Raw genomic sequence first — 9,500 nt, 5'->3', positions numbered from 1 at the left:
GTAAGAAACTAGCACTTTGAATTTTTCCTGGAAATGAACTGGCACATGAGGTGGAATTGCTTGTTGCATTTTGAACTAGCTGAAGTTTCCATATAGTTTTCAAAGGGAGCCTCATATTGAGTTCAATACTATAATCCAATTTGATGTAATGAAGGCATGTATGATGTCAGGTCCGTCTTCTCCAGAAATTGGAGCAGTTGGCATACCAGGCTAAGGTGGGCCACGTCATTCTAGGCCACTTCTGCCACCTGGGAATCCAGAAGTTGATCAGGAACAATGTTTGTTGGAAGTCCAATGTTTGTTGGAAGTCTTACATCTTGAAAAATCTTGCAATTGCAACTAACATTCAGGCTATTCAGGAGCAGTAAATAGAAAGGTGATTATGCCTCTAATAAGATTTGGTTAGCTTGGCTCTCTTTCATCATGTATATCTTCGTAGAGGAATGTGTGTGCATTACGACTTCCATAACCCTTCCTTTTTGCGGAGTAAAAGATAAATAAGGAGTGTGGAATGCAGGGCACTTGTGATACTTTCTAGTTTGGAATTCATTTTGTCACCTCAGCTTTTTGAGTGTCTATACAACAATATATAGGATGGTTAAACTGTTTGTGGACTTCAGTACCTCAGCCTTCCAGTAGTAACAGTGAGGTTGCATGTGGTAGTGACCCCTTCGCTTCCAGTGGTAGTGATGGGGGTCTCATTTCCCACATAGAAGAAGTTACTATACCTTAAAAAAGGCATGTAAAGAGGAGATTATGATGCTAGGACCTTTCTCTATGACATCTGGGTTGCTGTGTGTACAAAGTTTTTGTTAAAAATGCGGGAGTCTTCAATCATGCAGTCATCTACTTCAGTTTTATCACCTCATCTGCTCTTTCTCTAGGCAAAGCCTCACTAAAAATTATGGATGGGGTTTGACAGTGCATAATATACCTAAAGTGCTTAAGGTAGTAAAATTGAGGTAGCTACAGTTGATCTTATTTTAGGAGCTATAAAATGATCCCATGGCTGCAGTAATATTAATTCAGTTTCCTACAGAGTGGTTTTGTTACGAGGATTCTGAAAAGTGTGCTAGACAAAAAGCAGACATGACCACACAAAAGGTTTCACAGTTTTATTAAGCCTTAAACTGAAGCCTTTCCTTTAACTTGAGTAAGAGAGCAATTCTGTGTCTCCTAGATAGTGTCTGTGGGACATAGGATTTTTTCAGTTTCTGGGTTCTGATCTCAGAACCAGGGCTCTGACCTCGGAGCCCAGAAACTGTGCTCCCTTCCCCTGCCCCCTTGGAGCTGGCACAGTTCTCTACACACTGGCTACATCGCCACACTTGGAAATGGAGTGTGGAGATGGGGAAAAAGGGGCTGGGAGGAGATTGCAGAAGCCATGTTATGCAGCTTCCTATGTGCTATGTGGCCTCGCGACCTCCCCCCCCGGCTCCGAAGCTCCCTGGCTAGCCAGGCAAAATTGCTTGGCTAGCAAAAAATGCAGGGTGCCCAGAGTATGGAAGCAAGGATCGCCTCCATGCTCCAGCCACCATGCATTGGATAGTTGTTAGCCTCCAAGTTCAGAGGCTGAGGACTATCTCCGTAGGACTGCACCCTAAAGGTGTATGTAGATTATTGTAATTCATCCTGAAGAAAGCTATGAGTTGTGCCAATATTTAGTAGGGGGGGTATTATTCTGCCGGTATCGTTTGTATTTGCGTTTTGAGTGTGTGTTTGTCTATAGACAGGTAATTGATATTTACTAGGGGAAAGAAAGATAGTCTTCCTGACAAAGAGGCAATTCACATCTCTTTAGAATATGATATGAAGTTTAGTTTAGCATATTTATATGCCGCTTTCCGACAGTAAACTATGCTCAAAACAGTTCCCAACAAACATTTAACAAATTATCAAAATACATAACATTTGAAAAAACAAATTTGTTACAAAATATAGGAATAAGTTCAAATAAGACAAAATCAGCAATTCAATAAACATAGGATAAGTTCAAGAATATAATGAAATGATCTTAACTTAATACATAAGTTTTAATCATTGTTCCACAGAACAAGTACAGGGAATAGGGATTCAACCTGTCTTGATTGTCTTCTGCCAGCAAGCAGTCTTCTGGTTTGTACCAGAGTTGTTGAACCTCTTTCAACCCGAGGGCTGAATTCCATTTCAGAGACGCTTTCAGGGCTGCATTCCACTGGTGGGTGGGGCTGAAGGCAAAAGGAGTGGGCCCTTTTTAACCCCCCCCCCCCAGCATATTCTGGTTTAAAGCTCTTACTTCCAAGAGCTATTGTCCTAGGAGAGCTATTTTGGCCTTTTCGATTGGGGATAAAACTGCACAAAAGCCAGGAAACCACCAAATCGTTGGTAGTCTGGGGAAAGGGGGTGGGATATGGAGAAGGGGGAGTGGCCACCTGGGGAATTCAAGAGGGCTGGATTTGGCCCTTGGGCCTGAGGTTCTGCACTACTAGTTTGTACAGATCAAAGATAATTAATAAAAGCATGCTCTACTTGCATTTTTACTTTTTTTCAGGGGAAGTAGCATAATAAATACTCCACCATCTCAAACAAAAAAAGAAACAATATAAGAGTTGCAGAATTTGAGCAGGGGCTCTTACCAATGATTATTGATTAACTGGTGAGGATTAACTTTGAAGTATTCGTGGGCAGAGAGTTAAAGGCACACCTGATTATTTTTTTTGAGAATCTGGAGTGTTAATGTGATATGGAATGAAAAAGGAAATACTAAGATGAGTCTTCTCGTCTTTTGCTTTACTATTTCCTAGAAGTATCTATATTGATATAATAATATCCATATCTACTTAAATTTAATAGAGTGATTAATAGAACAATCCTGCAGTCCCTGGGAGAATCTCCCAGAGACCACAGGATATGTCAGATTCGCCCTGAGGCCATAGACACTCCTGTCACCTCAAGAGGGGGAATCCAACATCAGTCCTCACCTGGCCCCACCCCCTTGCAGCCCCCACAGAAAGCACTGCTGTGGCTGCTAGTCAGGGGTCTCAAGAGCAAATTCCGAAAACCTCTGAAAGGTTTAAAAACGGGGGCAGGACGGTGGCTGGGGAGGGAAGAAGACAGGCCAGGATTCACAGCAGGCCCCTCTCACTGATTTTTTTTTTAAGGGGAACAGGAAGTGAAATTGCCTCTGTCATTCCTCTTGCCAGCACAGCATAATCTTGGCAGATGAACATAATCACTTAAAGCTTCTTTGATTGACAACCCTAAAAAAATACCCATAAAACAAGGCCCTGAAAGGGCAGACATAGCAGGTGGTTGGAAGGGTGTGTTTATAGCCTTGCTGGATGACCTCCAGACCATTTGATTGGTTATTTCTTAATTTTCTAAATCTTTCTTTCTCTCCCAGTCCTGTCCAGTGTTACGAAGGACTGGATCATAGTCAACAGTACAAAACAACAAGAGTTCAGCTCTGAACTGTCAGATCCCAGGTGGAGGATGGTAAAGGAAAGAGGATCAGGAATTGCAGTTGAATAAAACAGTAGAATTGTGGATGGGAGCGAAGAAGCTGCAAAGATGAATAACAGAAAATGGGACAAGAGAGAAAGGGAGAGACGTAACAATTCAAACACGATTTACATAGTTCTTCGAAGTTAGCCCTAGTAAAAATGGCAACTTAAAAAAAAATCTCTCAAGTAACACAGATTGGATGGATGTTTATTAATTTGTTCAACATATTTCGAGGCTGCCTTTCTAGTTACAAAAATTTCAAACTTATCTCAGGGGTCACACTGTGCTTTTGTAGGAGCCAAAATATTTCCCAAGCTCTGTTAAGTTTATGTTTACTTTATGGCTGTTGACAGCCATTGTTTTCCCTGTCTACTAGTGCCTTGGCACCATTCCCCACCCCCTTTCTTCTACCGGAAGTGATTCCAGCTAATCAGGAGTTGCATGTTAAATCTGATCATGTCACAGTGCTATTGGATGAAAGTTTTGGCTATGGGATGAAAGCACTGAGGGTAATGGTTTCATTGCATTGGTCTTTGTCTGAATAGATCAGAGATGGGCGTGACGTAGCCCCCAGAGGGAACTTTTTCAGCCCTACCTGGTCCCCTGCTTCCACGCACAACCCCATAGATTCTGCTGGGAAACAAGGCGCACGGGGAGCACATGACTTTTTCCCAGCAGAATCTCTCTCCCCCTGCCCCAGCTTGCCAAACAGCTGTGTGATTCCACTGGGAAAGTGTGGTTCCATTGGGAAAGATGCTTCCCACCTCCCAGCCTGCCAAACAGCTGAGAATGCAGCTGTGTGGCCTCTTCCACTTGCAGTGCAGCCACTTTCAGAATGTTCCATGGGGGGTCCAATGCCCCCCAACCCTTCAGAGTTGCCCACCCCCTGGAATAGATGAACACTCCTATCCCCACTTTTGATATGATCCCCCAAGTCTGCCAAAAAAGAGAGGCCTTTTTGCTGGTGCCAAAAAGCACTCACCCTCCCCTTTTGGCTTAGCCTTGTGTCACAGGCACCATCAAGTAGGTGCCTGTGATAGCCATGTAATAGCAATCTATGCAGCACTCAATAGAACAGTGAGCATTTACTGGGAGAGAGATAATATTTACTAAACAATCTGCTGCATTTTAAACTCTGGGGAAATAATACTTCCTTGTGGTGGTAGCATTCCCTTGATGGAAACTCTGGAATTCCTGCAATATGTAAGAAATTACTGCGTGTGCAGAAAATGAAAAAGGCCTACATAAGACCCAACAGAGTACAGGATGAGCACAATGAATTAGTTTGCCCTTTGCTAAATTGGTAGAGAAAAATTAAAATATGTTGAGCATACAGTTTCTATTGACTTCTTTGGCATGCTAAAGAAACAGTGATATGGGAAAATATACTGCTAGATTAGAACCCTTAAAGAGCCCCTAAAGAAGAAGATCCCCCTTCTCCCTGCTTTGATTGCAGAAAGCTGGTCATGTAAAGAAAAGTAAAGCTTAGGTTGATGCTAAACTGATCTTTGATGTGGTCGTGAAGGAGGTATTCAATGCAGCAGAAGGGGTGAGGATAATCTGTATGTCTCGAGATTGGGCAATGATGATTCTGAAACTAATTTGATATATTTGCTTACTTTCTTACAACATCTGTTTTGTTTATCACAATGATTATTTGTCCTGATTCTCTGTGGTTACTCCTACTTTCTACGTGAATGTATTCTTTTTAATCAGCAGTTGATTTCAAGTTAATCATCAAAGAATGTTAACAACCAAGCTAACAGAGACAGCATGTATTAAAAAAAATTCTTTAGGTTACAGAGTTAACAAAAAGAAGTACAACCCACAAAACTGACCACCTACTGTTCATTCTGGTTGCAAAACCAGCTTACTTAAAGTTATCAGAAGCACATTATAGACAGCTCAGGGATTTCCCCACCAACCACTTGAAGTGACATTTCCCCTCTCAATATTTCCTGTTTTGTTTTTAATTGTAGCATCCTGGAGCACAATGAAAGAGTTTTTATGCACAGACTAGACTTTAGAAAAAAGTGCTGCACCGACTGGTACAAGAAGTGAGAGAAAAGAGGTCTTATCGTAGCACCTTGGAACACTCCTATCATTTAAAGTAAGTAATGGGAAGCAGTCCTAATATATGGGAAATTGCAATTAATTTGTAATCTCATTTGTTTTTGTATCTCAGCCATTCTTTCTATCCAGTGCACACAAAAGAATCACTGGAAGGGTTAGGATCTGTATGTTTTAAGTTTGGGTCTGTCCAAATCATGTAGAAAGAGGATGTGAGGAAGAGGGTCTGCTTTTAACAGCAAAATTGGTGCATGGGCAGGTGGTGCTAACAGTTTCCTTGTCCATAGTTTACTTCATTGTGATCTCTCCCCCCTGCCCCCTGTGCTTTTTTTCCCTTAGCAAGGCTCCAATATAGGAAATGAGATCAGGTGGAAGAAAATCACTTGGAGAAGGGTTGGGACAGGATAAGAGGCAGGGGAAGGGTCTATCACCACCTGCTTTCATGCTTCTTTTTGCTATTAAAATCAGACCACATCCTCCCCCGTCTATGAAATTGGGGTAAATGATCAAGCTTTAAACACACAGATCTATTGCCATCATGTCCTGTTTGAGTCTGATTCTCAAATAAGTAGCCAATTGGGTCAGAAAAAGGGCACTAGGTTTGTGCCTAGCTTCTCAAGACCTTTATTTAGGTCATGTCAATGGTGTGAAAAGTTGATCCCTGCAAGCCAAAAAAATGTCTGCAGTAGTTCCTGCTAATTTATACAGCAGATAGAGATAGGGTGGAGGTGGGCTGTAGCATGGATAGCACATCCACACAGAGGAGTGCCAAGCAAAAGCAGAGCCAGATCCAGGCAAGTTTTAACTGGAAATTTGCTGCAGGCAAGATTTATTCAGAGACTTCCTTGCTGCTCAAGGCCCCCAGCTCTGCATTTTCCCAAAGAACGTTTTTTGGAGAAGCAGAATTGTTCACTGTGCATCAGATTTCCTTGTGGAAATTGAGATGGAAAATTTGACATTATGAGCACCCCTACTCAAGTAGGTGGCACCCTACTTCTTGCTGGCCTCCTGACCACATGGAAAGCAGTGAGGTAGGTAAATTAGGGACCATGAGTCCAGGCTTATGCAGTTGATTCACAGATTCTGGGATGATAGCACTAAGCAAGTGCAAAGCACAGCATGGCACCGCTTCCCATACTTCCAGTGTTAATTTAGCACTCATAGGAGCGTCCCTGTAAATATGCCTTAAGGGCTTTGCATGGAAACCACATTTTATTTCGTAGTTGTTTTGCAAACAGGGAGCCATTACATTTAACATGCCTTGCCCATGCCCTGCTGCAACTAGGCCTGTAACCAAGCCTAAAAATGTGTAACTGAAACATTTGAGTATTCTTTCCCTGTTCATTGCTGTCTCCCCTTCCTCATTTGTTCCCCCTGTATTGAATTTTCGACTTTGGGGCGAGGATCTGTCCTCTTGTACACACTCTCGGACACACTAATGGCATTATGACATTAATTATGATTCTTGGTTATAAATAAGTACGATAAAACTCTCATAACATGTAGTATATGCAGAAACCTAAATAGTTTTTTTAAAGCTATGTAGTTAGCTGTGTTGCTCTATTAGGAAAAAAAAATCCAAAATGCACAGTAGGGGTACCAACTAGGACCAACTAAAATCTTACTAAATAGTGAGCAAGCTTTCAAGTTCTCCAGAACTCTTCTTCAGGATGTTAAAAAAAAAGGGTGAGGGGATAGTCCTGGGTGTTGGGCAAAACAGCAAGTACAGGATTTAATGGCATTTAGGTAATTAGGTGTTTCAGGCTTTGCAATCAGATGTTTCACGTTCTGTGCAGAACAAGTAAAATAAGACTGGTTGTACTGGGTCTGACATCTAGTAAACATCTTTTTTTGCTTTGCTGCTGACCATTGAACTTTTATATCATTGTTCAGAGAAAGATGCCTAAAGAGTACTTTGCTTAGCAATGCAGGAGTTAAGAGTTCAGGGATTTCAAGGAAAATGAATGGGTTTAAATCGAATATTCTTCTTCAATTGTGTTGCTGTTTCATTTTATTGAAAGATCAATGCAGTTGCAGAACTTCGCGTTGCCTTTGTTAGTGTTCATAATTTGGCTGATACAGTTCTGTTCATGGGAAAAGTTTTAACTGATATGATTAAAACAAAATAACATTCCCTTTCTGCACCATTGCTATGAATTACACTGGAATGTTTGAATAGTACCATAATTAGCAACTGCATGACTCAGACTACATTGTGCTATTTTTTTTGTAATTAAAAACAAAAAAGTCCATGCAATATGAATTGTACTGAAGGGCTTCACCCCGCATTTATTTTTTCCAGCCCTTTATTTTTCTCATATGAAACTAAGGACCTCTACATCTCTCTCCTGGTACGTGCTCTGGAAGGCAAACAGTTGTAACCTGCAGTCTAATACCAATCAGAAGATAATAAATAGAGAAACAAAAAACTTGCAGGCATTTTTCCTTGTTAGAATTACAGAGTCTTGTTACTTCCACACATTGTAAAAGGATACAAAGAAATCACTGCAAGCAATCTGGCACCAATGCCTGCATTTACAGCTTTTCTTTCATTTGGAGAGATGAGTAGCCATAGAATGAAACAAGCTTTTAATTTCAGCGCAGTATAGAATTATGCTATTCCAGTTCCAGCACTAGCCTCTCTGATCTTGGGACATTTCAATGCAGCAATGAAAAACTATAGCAGGCATATGAAAACTGACCCCCCCCTGGGGGGGGGGGTCAAGAGATGCACAACAGGTCTTTTAATCAGTGTTTTCAAGGCAGTTTTTAAAATTAACTTCTCAGAAACTCTTCTGCCTGCTCATTGAGCACTGGATTATGTTGCAGATACCTAAGGTAGGGTTGTTAACTCTATTCCTCCTTAATTCAGGGATTTCTTTTCTTCATTAAGAACTTTTGTAGTTCTAACTGATCATGTCTGATGGGAAACTCATGAGTTGGGATGATGGCAACAGTGTCTGGAAAATTAACTAGCATTTTCATCTTTTTGTTTTGATTGTTCCGTATGGATTTTTGAGTTTTGTAACAAATACAGCCTAGTTTGGTGTCTCAGTTTCATGTGTTTTGTGTGGGCTGATGCACGACTGAAAAACCTCTACAGAGACCAAGGTAGGCTGACAGGGAGTGTGGCCAAGCAGAAACTCTTAGAAATGTGTTATCCCTTTATTTCATACATCAGTGGAGGGGTTTCTGGGTCCCGTCCTCCATTATTTCCTTGTTCCTTATGCAAAGACTCTCTTAGCTGATCCATGAGGGTAACTGAAATCCAGCTGGAATATTATTTTGGGCAATGATGTTATTAGAAAATGCTGTCTACTTTAAGTTTGTTTCTGTTGTTTATTTTCTTAAGGTTTATTTGTACCTGAATATCAATAACATAGGGGAATAAAACACCTCCACAGAGTTTCTCCTTTCTAGTGCCCTTTTTTGTCTTGCAAACTAAGGTGGTGTCCCAGTGAAGTGTGCACACTGTACCTACTGTGTTGATTGGACTATTCCTTTGAATAGTATTCTTTTTTTGGTCATGGAAAATTACATCCTTTTTAACCTTCCTATAATCCAAATACAGCAATATGATTTGGGACTATGGAGCAAAGAGAAAACCTTTGGTGGCAACAGATAATGTAACAGAACAGCAGGTACTATTTCTAGATTATGATTGTGTGTGTGGGTGTGGGTGTGTCTTTAAATACCTACTCATTTGCATATTGTGTAGTATTCCAGATATGTTTGGAGAATGCACAGGTCATATTTTCTTTTGAATACTTTTTCACAGCACAGAGCTAGAGCAAGGGGAAAATTTAGTCCTTTGGGGATTAATAATAGGTTTTTGTTCTTCCAAGTGGTCACAATTTATTTACCTTCTACCATCTCCATATTACTTATTTCTTCTAAAACATTCAGTTTAGCTCCTGGAAGAGTTAGATTCTTCTCAGCTAATGATA

The 9,500-nt window shown here is 40.8% G+C and overlaps 1 protein-coding gene across 38 annotated transcripts in view; it reads left to right on the top strand.

The window, feature by feature from the left end:
- ATXN1 (ataxin 1) overlaps window positions 1-9,500 on the top strand; it is a 314,572-nt gene that overhangs the window by 89,525 nt on the left and 215,547 nt on the right. For 25 of the 38 annotated variants that reach the window (XR_014790211.1, XM_084850246.1, XM_084850249.1 and 22 more), the window contains one exon: window positions 5,463-5,593. The exons of 2 other annotated variants lie outside the window; for them this stretch is intronic. The gene's annotated coding sequence lies outside the window, so the exon portion shown is untranslated. Of the gene's footprint in view, window positions 1-5,462; window positions 9,195-9,500 lie in introns of all 38 variants that reach the window. 11 more of the 38 variants (XM_084850223.1, XM_084850219.1, XM_084850220.1 and 8 more) reach the window with 3 other exon arrangements.

Source organism: Heloderma suspectum, chromosome 4 (assembly GCF_057233095.1).
Source record: "Heloderma suspectum isolate Gila_16-S chromosome 4, 16-S_ref, whole genome shotgun sequence".
Lineage (NCBI taxonomy): Eukaryota > Metazoa > Chordata > Lepidosauria > Squamata > Helodermatidae > Heloderma > Heloderma suspectum.
Note: the sequence above shows the minus strand (reverse complement) of the source record. Positions and strands in the feature narration are given on the sequence as shown.